This window comes from Lepidochelys kempii, chromosome 1 (assembly GCF_965140285.1).
Source record: "Lepidochelys kempii isolate rLepKem1 chromosome 1, rLepKem1.hap1, whole genome shotgun sequence".
Taxonomy (NCBI): domain Eukaryota; kingdom Metazoa; phylum Chordata; order Testudines; family Cheloniidae; genus Lepidochelys; species Lepidochelys kempii.
This window is the reverse complement of record NC_136380.1, coordinates 270567947-270586343: the sequence shown is the minus strand read 5'-3', so window position 1 is coordinate 270586343 and position 18397 is coordinate 270567947. Positions and strand designations below refer to the sequence as shown.

Sequence of the window (18397 nt, the reverse complement as noted above, 5' to 3'; positions counted from 1 at the left end):
GCGGAGTGGAGGCTATCCAATTTATTGCACTGACTGCAACATGTATGATGACCAGTCTTGTGGGAAGGTGGCATGTGTGTACATTAGACACAAGCAGCTCATGGCCCTTCAGAGACCGACTATGGGCTCTTGAGACCAGAGTGGCCGAACCGGAGGAGCTAAGGGAAACAGAGGTACACAAAGGAGCCTTTCCGGGACACAGTAGAACAGTCCCACCCAGAGTCTGACAGCCTCTGTGCTGTTGAGGAGGAGCAGGATAGTCTCAAGAAAGGAGAACATCAAGCTGAAATGTAGGGAAATGATCCCGTGGTTGGGATCCTCCTTCCAGGTGTTATCCTGGGAGCCTTTTGCACTGAAGATACTTCTCCAGGGCAGGTGACCCCTGTTATTAAGAAGAGAAATAATAGTAATGGGGGACTTGACTACTGGAAATAGATAGTTGGGTTTGTGATGACTAGGAAAACCACACGATGAATTGACTGCTGGCTCCAAAGGTTGCAGACCTCCTGAGAGCTCTAGACGGGGTGCTGGAACAATTTTTATAGTGGGGGTGCTGTGAGCCATTGAAGCAAACTGTAAATCCTGTATATAACGGAAACCACTTCAAGCCAGGGATCCTGCAGCATCCCCTGCACCCCTAGTTCCAGCACCTATGGCTCTAGACAGACGTATGTGCAATAGTGGGGAGGAGCTAGTGGCTGTGGGTACATGCAGGTATCAGTGGCATAGGGAAAGGTAGGGGAGAGGTCCTGGAAGCAAAATTTAGGCTGTTAGGTAAGAAGTTGAGTCTAAGACCTCCATGGTAGCATTCTTTGAAATGCTTCCAGTTCCATGCGCAGGGCCCGAATGACAGGGTCTCAATGCCTGGAGGAGATGGTATTGGGAGGAGGGATTTAGGTTTATTAGGAACTGGGGACATTTTGGGAAAGGAGGAGCCTATGCAGGAAAGATGGGATCCACCTAAACTAAAATGGAACCAGATTTCTGGCATGTAAAAAGGTCAAAGAGGAGTTTTCAAACTAAGGGCCTGGGAGAAAGCAGACAGGTGTGGAGGAGCACATGGTTCAGACAGTCACATCCCTTAAGGGAGGATTTATTAAAGGGGATACTCACTCTATATCCTAGATAAGAAGAGAGATAAAATGTTGATAAAGTAGAGGTAGGAACTGAAGAGAAAGCAAAAAAGAGTCTCATTCAATTACATCATATGAAGGCAGACAACTATATATTGACAAATTTTATAAGTGCTTGTATACATATGCAAGAAGTCTAAATACTAAGGACTTGAGTGCCTGGTATAAAATGGTATTGATATAAAAGGCATCACAGAACCTTAATGGAATGATGATAATCAATGGGATATGGTAATAACAGGATACAAAATATACAGGAATGAGAGAGTAGATTGCACTGGTTGGTGAATGGCACTACAAGTGAAAGAAAGCAGAGTCATAGTAAAAATCTTAAATGAATCAAACAGTACCACAGAATTTCTATTGATAGAAACGCCATGCTTGAACAATAAGAACATAGGCGCCAACTCCATGGGTGCTCCAGCCCTGGAGCACTGACGGAGAAAAATTAGCAGGTGCTTAGCACGCACTGGCAGCCAAGCTCTCCATTCTCCCCCTGCCCCCCGCAGCGCCTCTCCCCTGCCAGCGGCCCCGCTGATCACTCCTCCCCCTCCCTCCCAGCACCTCCCGCCCACTGCAAAGAGATGTTTCGCAACACGCAGATCGGCTCGGGGATGGAGGGCGAGGAGCGGGGATGGGGGGTGCTTGGGGGAGGGGATGTGATGAGGCAGGGTGGGGGCAGAGCAGGGCAGGAAGAGGCAGGGCAGAGACGAGGGCTTGGGGAAGGGGTGGAGTGCGTGCAGGGGCAGGAAGAAGTGGGGTGGGAGCTGGGCTTGGGGGAAGGGGCAGAGGGAGAGGTCAAGCACCCCCGGGTAGTGGGGAAGTCGGCGCCTATGAATAAGAATATAGCAATATACTACTGACTAGTATGATGATTGTGAAATGCTCAAGGAGATGAGAGCCTACAAAAAACAGAACACCCAATAAGAATGGGGGGTTTCAACTACCCTCATGTTGGCTGGGAACATGTCACTACAGGACAGGATGCAGAGAGAAAAATATCTAGGCATTATTAATGACCACTTCTTGGAGCAGCTAGTTCTGGAACCCAGAAGTGGAGAGGCAATTCTTGATTTAGTATTAAGTGGCATACAGAATCTGGTCCAAGAGGTTACTATAGCTGGACTGCTATGTAATTAAATTTAACATTCTTGTTGGGGAGGAAAATACCAAGGAAATCCATCAGAGTGGCATTTAACTTAAAAAAGAGGAACTACACAAAAATGAGGAGGCTAGTTAAACGGAAGTTAACAGAAACTGTCACAAGAGTTAAATGCCCGCAAGCTGCAGGGAAACTTTACAAAAAAATCATAATAGCTCAAACTATATATATATATATATATCCCAAATAAAAAAAAGAAAGTCAGAGGACCAAAAATGCCACCACAGCTAAACAGAATAAAAGAGACCGTCAGAGACCGACACCTTAAAAATTGGAAATCAAATCCTACTGAGGAAAATAGAAAAGAACATCAACTCTGGCAAGTCAAGTGCAAAAGTAGGCAGGCCAAAAAAGAATGAAGGGCAACTAGCTAGACACAAGAACTAAACAGCAAAAACAAAAAATAAGTACATCAGAAGCAGGAAGCCTGCCAAGCAGTGGGGCCACTGGACCATGGAGGTGCTAAAGGAGCACTCAAGGAAGACAAAGCCACTGCAGAGAAGCTAAATGAATTCTTTGCAGCGATCTTCACTACAGAGGATGTGAGGCAGATTTCCATTCTTTTTTGGTGACAAATCTAAGGAACTGTCCCAGATTGAGGTGTCAATAGAGGAGGTTTTGGAAAAAATTCATAAATTAAGTCACCAGGACCAGATGGTATTTATCCAAGAGTTCTGACGGACGTTAAATATGAAATTGCAGCACTACTAACCTATCACTTAAATCAGCCTCTGTACTAGATAACTGATGGATACCTAATGGGACACTGATTTTTAAAAGAACAGAATTATCACATTCATCTATGCGTCTGATATATTGGGGAAGAGTCAACATGGCTTTTGTAAAGGGAACTCATGTCTCACCAATCTATTAGAATTTTGTGAGGGGGTCAACAAACATGTGGACCAGGGTGATCCAATGGATCTAGTGTACTTAGACTTTCAGAAAGCCTCTGACAAGGTCCCTCACCAAAGGCTTTTAAGCAAAGTCGGCTGTCAAGGGATAGAAGGGAAAGACCTCTCATGGATCAGTAACTGGTTAAAGATAGGAAACAAAGGGTAGGAATATGTGGTCAGTTCTCAGAATAGAGAGAGATAAATAGCAGGGTCCCCCAGGGGTTTGTACTGGGACACCATCACAGGGCCTAATAACATCAGCCACACTATCAGAGGCTCGTTCACCTGCACATCCACCAATGTGATATATGCCATCATGTGCCAGCAATGCCCCTCTGCCATGTACATTGGTCAAACTGGACAGTCTCTACGTAAAAGAATAAATGGACACAAATCAGATGTCAAGAATTATAACATTCATAAACCAGTCGGAGAACACTTCAATCTCTCTGGTCACGCAATCACAGACATGAAGGTCGCTATCTTAAAACAAAAAAACTTCAAATCCAGACTCCAGCGAGAAACTGCTGAATTGGAATTCATTTGCAAATTGGATACTATTAATTTAGGCTTAAATAGAGACTTGGAGTGGCTAAGTCATTATGCAAGGTAGCCTGTTTCCTCTTGTTTTTTCCTACCCCCCCCCCAGATGTTCTGGTTTAACTTGGATTTTAACTTGAAGAGTGGTCAGTTTGGATGAGCTATTACCAGCAGGAGAGTGAGTTTGTGTGTGTATGGGGGTGGGGGGGATGTGAGAACCTGGATTTATGCAGGAAATAGCCCAGCTTGATTGTCATGCACATTGTGTAAAGAGTTGTCACTTTGGATGGGCTATCACCAGCAGGAGAGTGAATTTGTGTGGGGGGGTGGAGGGTGAGAAAACCTGGATTTGTGCTGGAAATCACTTTAGATAAGCTATTACCAGCAGGACAGTGGGGTGGGAATAGGTATTGTTTCATATTCTCTGTGTATATATAAAGCCTGCTGCAGTTTCCACGATATGCATCTGAGGAAGTGAGCTGTAGCTCACGAAAGCTTATGCTCTAATAAATTGGTTAGTCTCTAAGGTGCCACAAGTCCTCCTTTTCTTTTTACTGGGACCAATGTTATTCAACATATTCATAAGTGACCTGGAAAAGGGATAAACAATGAGGTGGCAAAGTTTGGAGACAATACAAAATTACTCAAAGTTGACTGATGCGTTAAAGGTATCTCACAAAACTGGGTGACGAGGCAACAAAATGGCAGATGAAATTCAGTGTTGATAAATGCAAAGTAATGCACGTTGGAAGACCTAATCCCAGCTATTAATTTAGACAAAATGATGGGGTCTAAATTAGCTATTTCCACAATGACTCAAGACCTTTCTTGAGTGGTTAGTTCTCTGAAAACATCTGCTTAATGTATAGCCAGAGGTTTTTGTTTGTTTGTTTTTTACTAACAGAATGTTAAGAACCATTAGGAAAGGGATAGATAACAAAACAGAAAATATCATAATGCCACTATATAAATCTATGGTACACCACCTTGAGCACTGTGCAGTTCTGATTGTCTATCTCAAAAAGAGATATTAGAATTTGAAAAATTACAAGGACAACAAAAATAACAAGGAGTATGGAACAGCTTCCACATGAGGAGAGATGAAAGACCGGGACTGTTCAGTGTAGAAAAATGATGACTAAGGCAGGGGTGCTGGAACAATTTGTATAGTGGGGGTGCTGAGAGCCATTGAATCAAACTGTAAACCCTGTGTATAATGGAAACTACTTCAAGCCAGGGGGTGCGACAGCATGCCTAGGTCCAGCACCTATGGACTAAGAGAGGATATAATAGACGACTTTAAAATCATGAATGATGGGAAGAAAGTGAATTAGGAAATATTATTTATCCCTTCACAGAAGTGGTGGAAGCTCCCTATAAGTGGGGTGGCACCAGTTTCCAAACTGAGTCCTCTACTCCCCAAGGCCCTGCCTCTGTGCCACCCATTCCCCACATCACTCGCCCTTATGGCTGGTAAAAAGTGGGAAGGAATAGCCCTCCCACTTTTAAAAGCGATGGGGCCCTGGCCTCCCTTGTTCCGGCACCCCTGCCCCTTCACATATCACAAAACCCAGGGAGCACTCAATTAAATAAATAGTCAGCAGGCTTAAAACAACTATAAGGAAGTACTTCATCATAAAATACACAATCAACCTGTGTAACTTGTTGCCAGGGGATGTTGTGAAGGCCAAAAATAGAACTGGGTTAAAAAAGAGAATTAGATAAGTTCACATAGGATAGGTACATCAGTGGCTATAAGCCAGGATGGTCAGGGATGCAACCCCATGCTCTGGGTATCCCTAAACCTCTGATTGCCAGAGTTGGGACTGGGTGACTGGAGATGGATCATTCAATAATTGCCGTTCTGTTCATTCTCCCTAAAATGTCTGGCACTGACCACTGTCGGAAGATAGGATACTGGGCTAGATGGACCATTGGTTTCACCCAGTATGGCCATTCTTACGTTCTTATACAGGCATTAAAAACTAGCTCTGGCAACTTAATCACTGTCCACCCAGTGTTAAAAGCCCAGAATGTCCTTTTATAGAATGTTGGTTTTGTGCAAGTGGATGGGTTTGAAATTAGGTAGATGCAAAAGTGCATTGGCTGAGCTTTGCGGTGAACTATAACATTTTGTTTCTTCCTTGTTGTGGTTGGGATTTTTAGCCTCCAGGTTATTTCAAGTGGACCTAGAAGGAACTTCTGCATTCCTTACAGTGCCTAAAGGTAAAAACACAACAGGCCTTTCCACCAATGCTTAGACCTAATGACGCTACTTGCTTGTGGCAAATGTAAAGCTCCTGGGTGTTCCTAGTTTTGTAAAGTCAACATCCTCTATCTCAGAATATACCTTTATAAAAATAGAAAAATCAGGTATCCAGCTGCTGACTACTTACTTAGCCACCAAATCTGACCAATTTACTGGGCATCCCTGGCAGCGCCATAGTTAGTATTGCATTGAGATTTATACTTAAAGCAGGACTAAAATACCCATTTCACCATAATGATTTAATTTAGTCTCCTAATTTCGCACAATAACATTTCAGAGAACAACTACATTTTTAATATTTGATAGTGAAGTATTTCCTAGCTTTTGCAGAAGAACCACTTAAAAAACACTCCATCTCTGAAATTTTGTCCTGTTTTTCTCATATTTGTTTGGATTCCTCAAGCAAAGTAACCTCTTCACCTCTCACTGTCAGACACCTTCCTCCTCCACAGTGGGAGGAGAGAAACAAGCAACTCCTGGCCTGATAGTGACAGCTCTGAGTCCTGTAAAATGGAGGTGGCCCAGAAGAGGTGTGAAAGAGAAACAGAAAAAACAGATCTGGAGAGAGATGGGAGGATGCATGAGGGACAGACAGGGAGAGGGTGGAATGGTTAGGAAAAAGAAAAGGATGGCATAGGGTACTATAAAAATTGTATTGCCGTGAGCTTGGAATGATAGCATCCATCTTGAATGTGTTGCACAGGTATTCCCCAGATGCTTTTGCTAGTGTGGTGGTTCTTTCTCTCTCTCTCTCAATATATATTTCATCATTCTTTTGCCTTTACCTCCCTTTGGACTCAATTATTTTCTTTAGGATAGTGTTTACTAAGAACATTAATCTTATAGATATATGTAGTCCCAACTATCATTGAACACCTCTTGGAATCCATTTTTTTTTAAACTCAATTGTTCACTGTAAGCAGTGGCCCCTGTTGGATGGATGCAGAGCGGCATCACCCAAGGGCAAGGTCCTGGAAACGTTGTGCCTTAGCAAGACATTTCTCAGAGCAGCTGGCCAGTAAAAGGAACTTGCTTACCTGGTGCTCCTGGAGGAGGGAGCCATTCAAGCTGACTAGCTGAACTAGCCCACAGCAGTCCTGGCAAGGACTATATTTCTTGCAGCTCCTATCTGGAAGTATAATTTGAAAAGGTTTTGCTTTCTCCCTCCACTTGCACAGCTGTCTAAGAACTGGCCACAATCCAGACCTTAAATTTACTGTAGCTGTTGTGCAGTAATGCTGTTTCTTTGCTTTTAACATTATCTTTAATAAAACAATAACACATATATTCTGTGTGTGTACAGAAACAGAGCAGCAATGCACACTCAGAAAACTAGCACAGTGGGGGCATATATTGTGTCATGGAAAGATGTTAGTTTTCTGGATTTCTGCTAACAAGGCCTATAAAAATGTAAGAATGGTCATACTCGGTCAGACCAAAGGTCCATCTAGCCCAGTATCCTGTCTTCTGACAGTGGCCAATGCCAGGTGCCCCAGAAGGAAAGAACAGAACAGGCAATCATCAAGTGATCCATTCCCTATCACCCATTCCCAGCTTCTGGCAAATGGAAGCTAGGGACACTATCCCTGCCCATCCTGGCTAATAGCCATTGATGGACCTATCCTCCATTAATTTATCTAGCTCTTTTTTGAACCCTGTTATAGTCTTGGCCTTCACAACATCCTCTGGCAAGGAGTTCCACAGGTTGACTGTGCATTGTGTGAGGAAAAACCTTCCTTCTGGTTGTTTTAAACCTGCTGCCTATTAATTTCATTTGGTGGCCCCTAGTTCTTGTGTTATGAGAAGGAGTAAATAACACTTCCTTATTGACTTTCTCCACACCAGTCATGATTTTATAGACCTCTATCATATCCCCCCTTAGTCATCTCTTTTCAAAGATGAAAAGTCCCAGTCTTATTAATCTCTCCTCATACGGCAGCCGTTCCATACCCCTAATAATTTTTGTTGCCCTTTTCTGAACCTTTTCCAAGTCCAATATATCTTTTTTGAGATGGGGCAAACAAATCTGCATGCAGTGTTCAAGATGTGGGTAAACCATGGATTTATATGGCAGCAATAACATTTTCTGTGTTATTATCTATCCCTTTTTTAGTTTGCTTTTTTGACTGCCGTTGCACATTGAGTGGATGTTTTCAGAGAACTATCCAGAGTGACTCCAAAAGCTCTTTTTTGTGTGATAACAGCTAATTTAGACCCCATCATTTTATATGCATAGTTGGGATTATGTTTTCCAATGTGCATTACTTTGCATTTATCAACATTGAAAAGAAAAGAAATTGGCTCAGTGGCATCTGTAATGTGGCAAAGCTGCTTGATCCCAGATCCCTTACTACTCCCCTCTTCATCTGCCATCCACCTACATACAGGTAAAGGAGCAGGTATTCCATGAACATGGGCTGTTTTCTCAAACAATCCCTAATGTGATGGAAGAAGTTGACATGGACAGCCTCCCACTGGCCAAATATCTCTGCCAGTCACAGCCCCCATGGCACTCAGCTCAGCCAGGAGGGCACAAGCAGCTATGCACTGGAGAGTCATCAGCTATCTCCCAGTTCTTGAGCTACGCAGAATGCAAGCCTTCTGGTGAGCGGGAGAATGGGAGGCCACCATGGGCTTATATGAACACAGTAACATTTGGTGATAGAGACAATTCCCATGAGAGGAAAGAGCTAACAAATATTTGTTTGAAATAAAGAAACAAATTAAAAAACACAAAAAGGAAAAAAGACAAGAAGAAAAAAGGAACAGAGGCAGGAAAGGAAGGGCAGGGCAGAGATCCAAGAGGGCATTCGGTAAAGAGTCTGGGAGCCACTGTTCCAGCTGGCATTAAGCTGAATTACTTACCAGGGGGACTACCTTTGACACTGCTGATCAGCTCTTCCAAACACGGCTCCTGGTCTATAAATTAGCAGTGGCAGTGCTATCCTCATTCAGGTCATTTTCAGAATGAATTTAGCAAGGGAAAAATAATTTAAAGGGAAAGAAAAGATTAATAAGTTTCATATTGCTACTGCTGCTGCCTCCTTCAGACACATCAGTGTTAAATAAAGTACAAGGAAATGATGACTTCACTGCATTAAATAACAAGAATTAAAATGACAATAATTAATAATAATTTCAGCCAGTGGCTTCTGTATTATGAGTATTAACACAGTGAATGAACAGAGAAGCATTTGACAGAAACTGTATTTTCATAACTTCTAAAAATACAACTGAAATTTCTCTTGGTGAATTAAATAGCCTTTGATTAAAGCAGATGGAAAGAGAAATTAATGACTCATCTTCATTGACAGTGACTTTAGAGAACTGCTCATTACTGTAAGCAGGGTCTGCTGAAATCTTCTCTGACAGCTAGCTGGGAGGGGGAGAGACCTCATGAGCAAACTGTATTTACATGAACACACCTACTCTGCTTAGATATTCAGCAGATAAGAGAGGTGTGTTGCTCAAAGTGATCAATTTTAGCTGGTGTTGGGTTACAAATCACCTTAGTACCGAATGCAGGGGTAGTGAAATGCTGGTACCAATGTTGGCATTATTGAGAATAAAGGGGAGCAAAACAGTGCTTAACCTGTCCCAAATGAGGGGGGTCACCCTCAGCTGAAAGAACCTCATTAAGCCAAGGGTTCAAATGCCAGAGGCCTGTGGCAGTAAGAGGGATAGAGACAGGTGTTCTAGCCAGGAGGTGTGGACCCTTCCCCCAAGGGTTCTTCCTGGACTGGTTAACCTGTTCTTTCTCCCCTCCTCCTACCCCCTCGCCTCGGTTCAAAGAAATAAGTAAATAGGCTTCATAAAGAGCACCTTTTCTTATTTGAAATGCTCAAGCAGAGCTGAAATCATTTTGTGCTAGGACTGAGTTTTTGCCCTGCCTGCTAAGAGCTAAAAATCACTAAGAGACTGATGTGCAGAGGTCACAGCAGAGAGGCAGTTGGCAGCAAAAGGTGACCGACAGTTGGCTGGCAAACAAGCAGCCATCAGGGCAGCTGGTGGAAAGGTGCGGCGGGAGCGGCAAGCAGGTGGCCATCAGGGCAGCTGGCAGAGGGCCAGAGCAGAGCCCCACAAAGAGGGGCAGCGAGTGAATGACCAAGCAGCGGAACAAGTAAGATGCCTTTTTACCACCCCCTCTACCCAGGGTGGGAGGTGAACTCTGGAGATGCACCTCTGAACTCTGGGTCTGCACTGACCAAAGATAGGAACTGTGAGTGGGGTGCAGAGAAGGGTCAGGCACATGAAGGGACTTTTGGGTTGCTGGACTTAAGACCCTGATGGGAAAAGGACACTGCCCAACTTACTTGGGGGTGGGTGTTTTGCTCATGGTTTATGTTTATGAACCCTGTTTGCGGTGTTTTCCCAAATTAACACAGAGTTATTTCCCTCCTTTTAATAAAAGTTTATTTTCTACACTCGGACTCTGTGGTTGAGAGTGGGGAATGTGACAAAGCTCTGTCCTTACCTTCATGGGTCCCGTGTTTCCTGGCGGATTTTGCTAGCCTCAGAGGCTCACTGTGTCCCTCCATGTAACCCTTCTCTCTCTAGAGACAAGGGTCACGGTCTACTGAGCCATTTTCATCATAAGCCCGTGAGGGAGGTGAGGAGAAGTTATCCTTCCTTGCACAGTCTCTGTTGTCTCCCAGTCTCAGTGATTAATCAGGGGGCAAAGGTGGCAGGGGGAGCCTTACAGCTAATGAGCCTCTCAAATCCTAGCTCAAGCCAAAGGCCCTGAAGCAGGATTCTCAAACTAGGCAGGGGAACACCTATTTCACCAGTGGGGCCCAATCCTGTAGGTATGCTCTGAGCACACCTTAGACCTGTCAGACTTCGCAACAGGAGGGCCAGAGAGAGAGAGTGTGTGTGTGCGCACTTGCGAGTGTATGTGACAGAGATGGAGGGCCAAGGCAGGCAGCACTGCTACAACAGACAGCTAAGGCACTGGGAAGTGTACGGTGAGTGTGAGAAGAATTGAGCATAAGTAGAAGACAGAAAGAGAGAGAAACATGGTTTCATGTCTAGGGTATAGGCTACCTAAGCAGCTGACCTGGCTTTGATACCTCACTCCAGAAGCAGGTTCATGGCTGTGGATCCCAAGCAGAAGGAGGTAACTATCACCCAAGTGCACCAGGTCAGCTATTTAGGCACCTAAACTCCTCTCTTCTCCCTCAATCTCTCCTCACCTATCTCCTTGGTATGTCACTCTTGACTAGCTTCAGCAGCTCTCCACTCAGCTTGCTGGATTCAGGAGATCCCTTCCTTAGGAACCTAACTCTCCTGGTGGTTTGTATGGGGACCTGGGAGCCTAATTCAGAGCTGAGGATTCCATTAGTCAGCACGCTGCCTAGGGGTCAGCTCTTGCAATGCTGAGTGGACAAATGCCGAAGTACTTTTGAGGATCTGGGCCCTAACAGCTGGTAGCTTGATGCTGCTTCGTCAGATCCTAACATCCTGTTTCCACTGTGAGTCTCTACAAGCAAAAACAAAAAAAGGGGAAATGGAATAGATCTACACTCTTGGGGCATTGTCTGGAACCTGTCAATGAGATGTCAGCCTTGGTAAGCCTTCCCCGCCCTGCTTATGAAAGGGCTATATGAAAGGTTGTTTGGGCGACTGATTGGAGAGAGAATGCCTTTGAGAAGGTTGTGTTCCACAACTGGGGGCCACAGGTCTGGACTGAACCCCAGGACTGGGAGTCTCATTATGAGAACTTGTTTCACTGCCTTGCTGTAAACATGAAACATTGAGGAAGAGGACAAGAGCCTGCTGACTATAAGCTTTTTTTCTGCTAAGTTATTCCACCAATTTACAACAGCCTAAGCAGAATTATTGCTAAAAAGAAAGTATTTAACTTCGCTGCAGAGTCTTTGGAGAATGAGAGAGTTTTCTCCCCTACACATTTTAAGTTATCTATCCAATAGTATTAAAAAGTATGGAAATCAACACTTAAGAGAAGGTAGATGTATATTCAAACACGTGTTCAGTTGTACAGACTTAAATAAGTATACCTTTGCAAAAATATCACATTGCATATTCAAAACTCAACGTTAACTCTACCCCTGTGTAGCCACTCACCATCCAGCTAACATAAGAATCACAACTTATGAAGTTTTTAAAGTGATTGATTACAAATGAGCATATAATACACATTCTATAGACATGTTGATTCCCTTCTCTCTAAGGTAAATAAATATTTTACTAGTGTGATTTGTTGAAACCGAGGCCTAGACATTTGGAAAGGATTGGATGACAGTGCACGTGTGTGAGGTGAGGTCTCTGACTCACAGTGGAAGGTGAAAAGGGAAGATATAATCATAGAGATCATAGAAATGTAGGACTGGAAGGGATTTTGATAGGTCATCTAGTCCCCTGCACTGAGGCAGGACTAAGTATTCTCTAGACCATCCCTGACAGATGTTTGTCTAACCTATTCTTAAAAACCACCAATGATGGACATTCCACAATCTCCCTAGATAATTTGTTCCAGTGCTTATCCACCTTACAGTTGGGATATTTTTCCTAATGTCTAGTCTAAATCTCTCTTGCTGCAATTTAAGCCCATTACTTCTTGTCCTGACCTCAATGGTTAAGGAGAACAATTTATCACCCTCCTCTTTTCAAGTATGTAAAATATTGTTATAGATTGTTATGCCCCCCTCAGTCTTCTCTTCTCCAAACTAAACAAACTCATTTTTTTCAGTCTTTCCTTGTAGGTCATGTTTTCTAGACCTGTAATCATTTTTGTTGCTCTTCTTTGGACTGTCTCCAACTGGTCCACATCTTTCCCAAAGTGTGGTGCCCAGAACTGAACACAGTACTCCAGTTGAGGCCTTATCAGTGCTGAGTAGAGTGGAAGAATTATTAGAGTGGGTCTTGCTCACCACACTCTTGCTAATACATCCCAGAATGATGTTCACCGCTTTTTTTTTTTTTTTGGCACAGTATTACTTTGTTGACTAATTTAGTTTGTGATCCACTACAACCCCCAGATCCTTTTTTGCAGTACTCCTTCCTAGTCATCAGTTGCACAAATACAAAATAGGAAAGTATTCCTTCCTAAGTGTAGTACTTTGTATTTGTCCTTATTGAATTTCGTCCTATTTATTTCAGACCATTTCTCCAGTTTGTCAAAATCAAATTGAATTCTAATCCTGTCTTCCAAAGCTCTTGCAACAGCACCAAGATTTATATTGTCTGCACACTTTATAAGAGTACTCTCTATGCCATTATCCACATCATTTATGAAGATATTGAACAGAACCGGATGCAGTACCAATCCCTGCGGGACCCCACTCGATATGCCCTTCCAGCTTAATTGTGAACCATTGATAACTACTTTGAGTACAGTTTTCCAGCCAGTTGTGCACCCATGTTAGAGTAGGCTTGTCTAGGCTATATTTCTCTGCTTATTTATGAGAAGATCATGTGAGAGAGTATCAAAAGCCTTACTAAAATCAATATATATCACATTTACTGCTCCCCACCACCCATCCACTAGTCTTAGGATTTCCAAGCCATGTAGAGAAGCTAGATGGAGTAAATTGGGTTTTTTTCCTCAATATATGTTGGATGGAGTTGTTAGACTGTTTTGGAGAATAAACTGTGATATACTGTAGTCTCTTAACTATGGTGGATAGTTGGGATTTGGGAGAGCTAAGTCTCTGATCTGCCTATGAAGAGTAAAATGGCAAGCTGTGGGTATCTCTAGCTAATAAAATAATGAGAGCATTAACCGGAGGATGGTCTGTGGTAAGGTTTGTGAGCCATGTTTGATAGATGAATGATGGTTTGATGGTAGATGAAGGTAAAAAGGTTTCAGATTTAAAAATAGAGACTGGGTAAAGATATGACAGACTAACGTTATTTTGGGAATATGCAACATCATATTTTACATATGTGCATTTACTTAAGGGATTGTATGCACTCAGTATTTAAAATTTTATCTAGTTTCCTGTAACTCCTTTGTACTTTCATTTTCCATACTTAGTAATTATGGGTCATTCCTTGGTGTACAGTAATAGCAACTTTCACTTAAAGTTAACATATGTGTCTGCTAACACAAAGGATATCTGGAATCTGACTTAACTGCCAACTGTTGTGTCAATTTCTGAAACTGGCTGTGGCTGGTCTAACAATGACAATCGAATGCTGGAATTGTCAAAAAATTGATATTTGTAAGCATCACAAGATGGTGGAACAGTGAAATCATTCTGGGAGACCATAGAAAAGAGTTTTCTTAACAGGGATTTTGCTTCTTCCATACCCTGGCCTATTCTTATTCTAGAGGCACTTATTATGCAACTCCATTCTGCAGCTGCTGGTAACAATTCCATAGTAAAAAGTTGAGTTAAGTTCTGAATTTTAAAGCAGAAGTTCATCATTTGTTATAGATGAACATTGCAGTATATCATTTACTCCTGTGGGACTTCTGTACCACTGTGTGTGCACAGAATTCAGGTCACCCACAGATTTCTTTGCTTCTCTGAAGAAAAATAGGGAAGCAAAGAAATCAGCAGGGGACACTCACCCCTTCCCCAGCAGCCTGGGCATGTCTGTTCGAGTGCCTGAAGCAGCCAGCGGAGACATGCATCAGTGTGGGGCAGTGGAGTGTTGGGCATGTGTGCATGGGGAGATGTCAATCATCTCTGGGGGGGCAAGGTTGCTTGGGTGTGCATGTGAGTGAGCAAGACTCTGTCCCTCATGCTGACTCGCTATTGTGGCACACCTGTCATAGAGGGGTAGGGCTTCGGGTTGTTTAGAGGTAGGCATGAGGCAGGCTCTGTCCCCTCATGCAGAGCAGAAAATATAGCAGCCTGCCTGCCTAGTTGTTCCTATTGTTGTTAGGAAATTGTTCCCATTCTTAGTGAATTCCCCCAGCATAAAACAGTGTAAAAGTTTTAAGGCTCCTTTACATTGCCCAAGTGGTATAAAGGAGCCTTATTGTAAATGACAGTAAGAGAATCCTCAGCTAGGAAGAGCTATGTGCTTTCTCACTTTTTTCCTGTGCCACAGTGGGGTTAGATTACAGCTTAGGATCTATTTTACTTACCCATTTAAAAAAATAAAGACTTTGAGGGCAAATAAAACTTTTATCAAGCAGTCAATAAAATGTCATGACAGTCAGAACCAAGCATTTCCCCCAGCCAGGATTATAACTGGAATGCAAAGTATTCGTTACCAAGTATTTGTAACTTAACTTCCATGTATTTAGGAAATGCTGAAAAGTTAGTGACTTTTTTCTGTATTGTAGCTTAAATAAATTACCAAAATAACTGAAAGTAATGTGATTATATTGTGCTATTTTAACAAATAAAATATGCAGAACTTTGCAGCATTTTAAATTTTTTGGCGCAGAATTCTCCCAGGAGTAATCATACCCCAACTCATAGCTCTTACTTTTTTAATACCGAATGAACATTCGGAGAAGTTACAAGTCAATCTGTTAGCCTGAGTTAAAATAATGTATAATGAGCTCGTAAGAAATTCAGAACTTATTTTTAGATCTTTCTTTGACTTTGATTTCCTTTAATAACGGCACAACACAGCCTCTTCAAACTTTCCATGTAGTTAAAACTTACTGATATCTTGTGCAGAAGGTACATTTGAAAAATTAGTTTGTTAAGCTATGTTATTAAATATCAGAGGGGTAGCCGTGTTAGTCCGGATCTGTAAAAGCGGCAAAGAGTCCTGTGGCACCTTATAGACTAATAGACGTATTGGAGCATAAGCTTTTGTGGTTGAATACACAAAATATTCACCCACAAAAGCTTATGCTCCAATACGTCTGTTAGTCTATAAGGTGCCACAGGACTCTTTTCTGCTTTTATGTTATTAAAGATTGTATTGAATTATTATGAGTGCACAGCCAAAGCCAGATTAACAGCTCAGGTCACTCTTAAGGGGAGCCAATGTGCTATCAGAAGTAACTCAACCAATCATCATCCTTCCTTTACAGCTAATTTGCATGCAACAATTCTATTGGTTGTAATGAACCGGCACTGTGAAGGGAACTATATGCCTTTGTCAACAGTTCTTACTGGCGGATCACTTGGCCACCACTCTATACGAACATCAATAGGAAGCAGGGTGACCAGACAGCAAATGTGAAAAATCGGGTCGGGAGTGGGGGGTTAATAGGAGCCTATATAAGAAAAAGACCCAAAAATCGGGACTGTCCCTATAAAATCGGGACATCTGGTCACCCTAATAGGAAGATATGGATACCACCCATTCCCTGCACATCCCCACTTATCACCTGCCTGGTTCATAGCCCTAGTCTCCCCACCACAGGCCTCCTGTGCACATAACTTTGTTCCATACATTCTTTGACCTCCCCTAATTAGACATTGTTACTGAATCCCCTTGACCCCCACATCCCCATTCCTGCTCACCCATCCTGACAACCCCCACTGAACCCTCTTTTCCCCCTTCCCTCTGTAATCCCCAGTCATCCATCTCATACTCCTCATATATTCCTGTTTATATCCGATCATCCCCCCCTTCCACACCCACAAAGCCATGATCTCCCCCATCATCTAGCTCATTCTACTGAGTCTGCCTCTGAGCTCTCACAGATAATCAAAATTGGAAAATGAAGCAATGGGTGATATTGTGTGTTGTGCCGCTTGGAAGTGCAACACAGACAGGCACTGCCCAAGGTGTTGGAGGAACCAAGGTATCTTAAAGACACCTTTGCACCCTCCTGATCCTGAGCTGTTCTGAGCACTGGTGTAGCCAGCTTTGGCAGTCTCTATGCAGCACCACTGCCTAGGATCTCTGCAGTACTGTCTGCTCTGTGTGTGTGTGTATCCTGGAAAAACAATCTAGTAAATCAATTGCAAATTAAGTGCAGGATTCACCTGTATGCTTAAGTAAAGGTTGAAAGTACATATCAATTTAAGGATAAAAGACATTACAAAAATGTTGCAACTTTTCTAAAAATAATTGCAAACCCAAGAAATTGAGAGATAAATTTAAAAGAAATCCAAACATGTTTAAGGTATGGAAAATGTGTATGTAAAGCACTGAAATACCCTTAACTCTGCCCTTTAGTGACACCATACAGTTACAATTAGAGCAGATCTAGGTTAGATTAAACTGTTGACAGATCTAGGTTAGATTAAACTGATTTTTAAGGGTAAGTTAGGGTTTTTCATTATTTTTCCTTATGACATGTTATAAAATCAATATTGGAAATATTCTGGTACTGTTCTTGTAATAATATTTTGGACTTATATGGTGCCTTGCATCTGAGGTTTTCAAAATTCTTTACAATCGCTATGTTGGGTATGAAATGTTATATTGTTCATGGATTATTAGGTTACATGTATGTATTAGACCCAATAATCAGTTTTTAAGGATATTGCAGCAATCCAAGATGGAATCTAAACTGTCATCTTGTGACTCCATCTTGTGACCCCCCTCTATGCACAGTCATCTTAGCCTGCGTGTAACTGGATTGAACTGTTTTTTCCCACCACTGGGCTATCCCCAAGGTTCTACCACCTCAGACTGTTTCCTGCCTTTCCCAGGATCATACCATGTTTTCCCGCCACAAACTGTATAAAAGGACTGTAATCACAAACTGGTGGTGTAATCATAGGCGCCGACTCCATGGGGGCTCCGTGGCTGGAGCACCCCCGGGGAAAAATTCGTGGGTGCTCTGCACCCACCGGCAGCTCCCCACCCTACCCCCCCACCCCAGCTCGCCTCCGCCTCCGCTCCACCTCCTCCCCTGAGCATGCCATTGGGTCCTGCTTCTCCACCCTCCCTCCCAGCACTTGCGCTGCAAAATAGCTGTTTCGCGCGGCAAGCCTGGGAGGGTGGGGGGAGGAGGGGGAACATGGCGTGCTTGGGGAAGAGGCAGGGATTTGGGGACAGATCCAATAGGGGCAGGGAGGGGGTGGAGTCGGGGCAGGGCTGGGGGGGCACGAGCATCCACCAGCACCAACAAAAGTTGGCACCTGTGCGTGCAGTCCACCTGAGTGATTGTGCGTGTGCGGCTCGGGTCTTCATGGCACCAGTGCACCATCGAAGAATACCATTCACTCCTGAGGTGAGAAGAAAGAAGACGACGCATTCCAACTTACCTGCTCCTGTTCCTGGGAATGTCAACAACCAGAGGGTTTTCGGTCCGTTTCTTCCATCCCAACTGTCATCAAGGGACTCTCCAGTGCTCCTCCTCTACAGGTTCTAATTACCCATGGAGTGGAGGTCCTGGACTTCACCGCCACCCCGGAAGTGCTGGGAATATAGTGAGACATAATAATTAGGGGTTTCTTAGTTGGGGTTACAGTTTCAATTGCCAGGGTGGGTTCTGTATTTTTGGGCCTGAGCTTTATGCTCATAGGAAGAGCTGCTGTGTCACTGGGTTTGTGCTGTTTATATA

At 43.2% G+C, this 18397-nt stretch overlaps 1 long non-coding RNA gene across 1 annotated transcript; it reads right to left on the bottom strand.

Annotated features, from left to right (window-relative positions):
• Window positions 1–2: 2 nt before the first annotated feature.
• Window positions 3–18397, bottom strand: LOC140905028 (uncharacterized). The gene is made up of 4 exons (XR_012156715.1): window positions 18099–18397; window positions 8866–8941; window positions 1114–1166; window positions 3–382 (listed from the first exon to the last, which is right to left on the bottom strand). It is a non-coding gene; the product is annotated as an uncharacterized LOC140905028 (long non-coding RNA).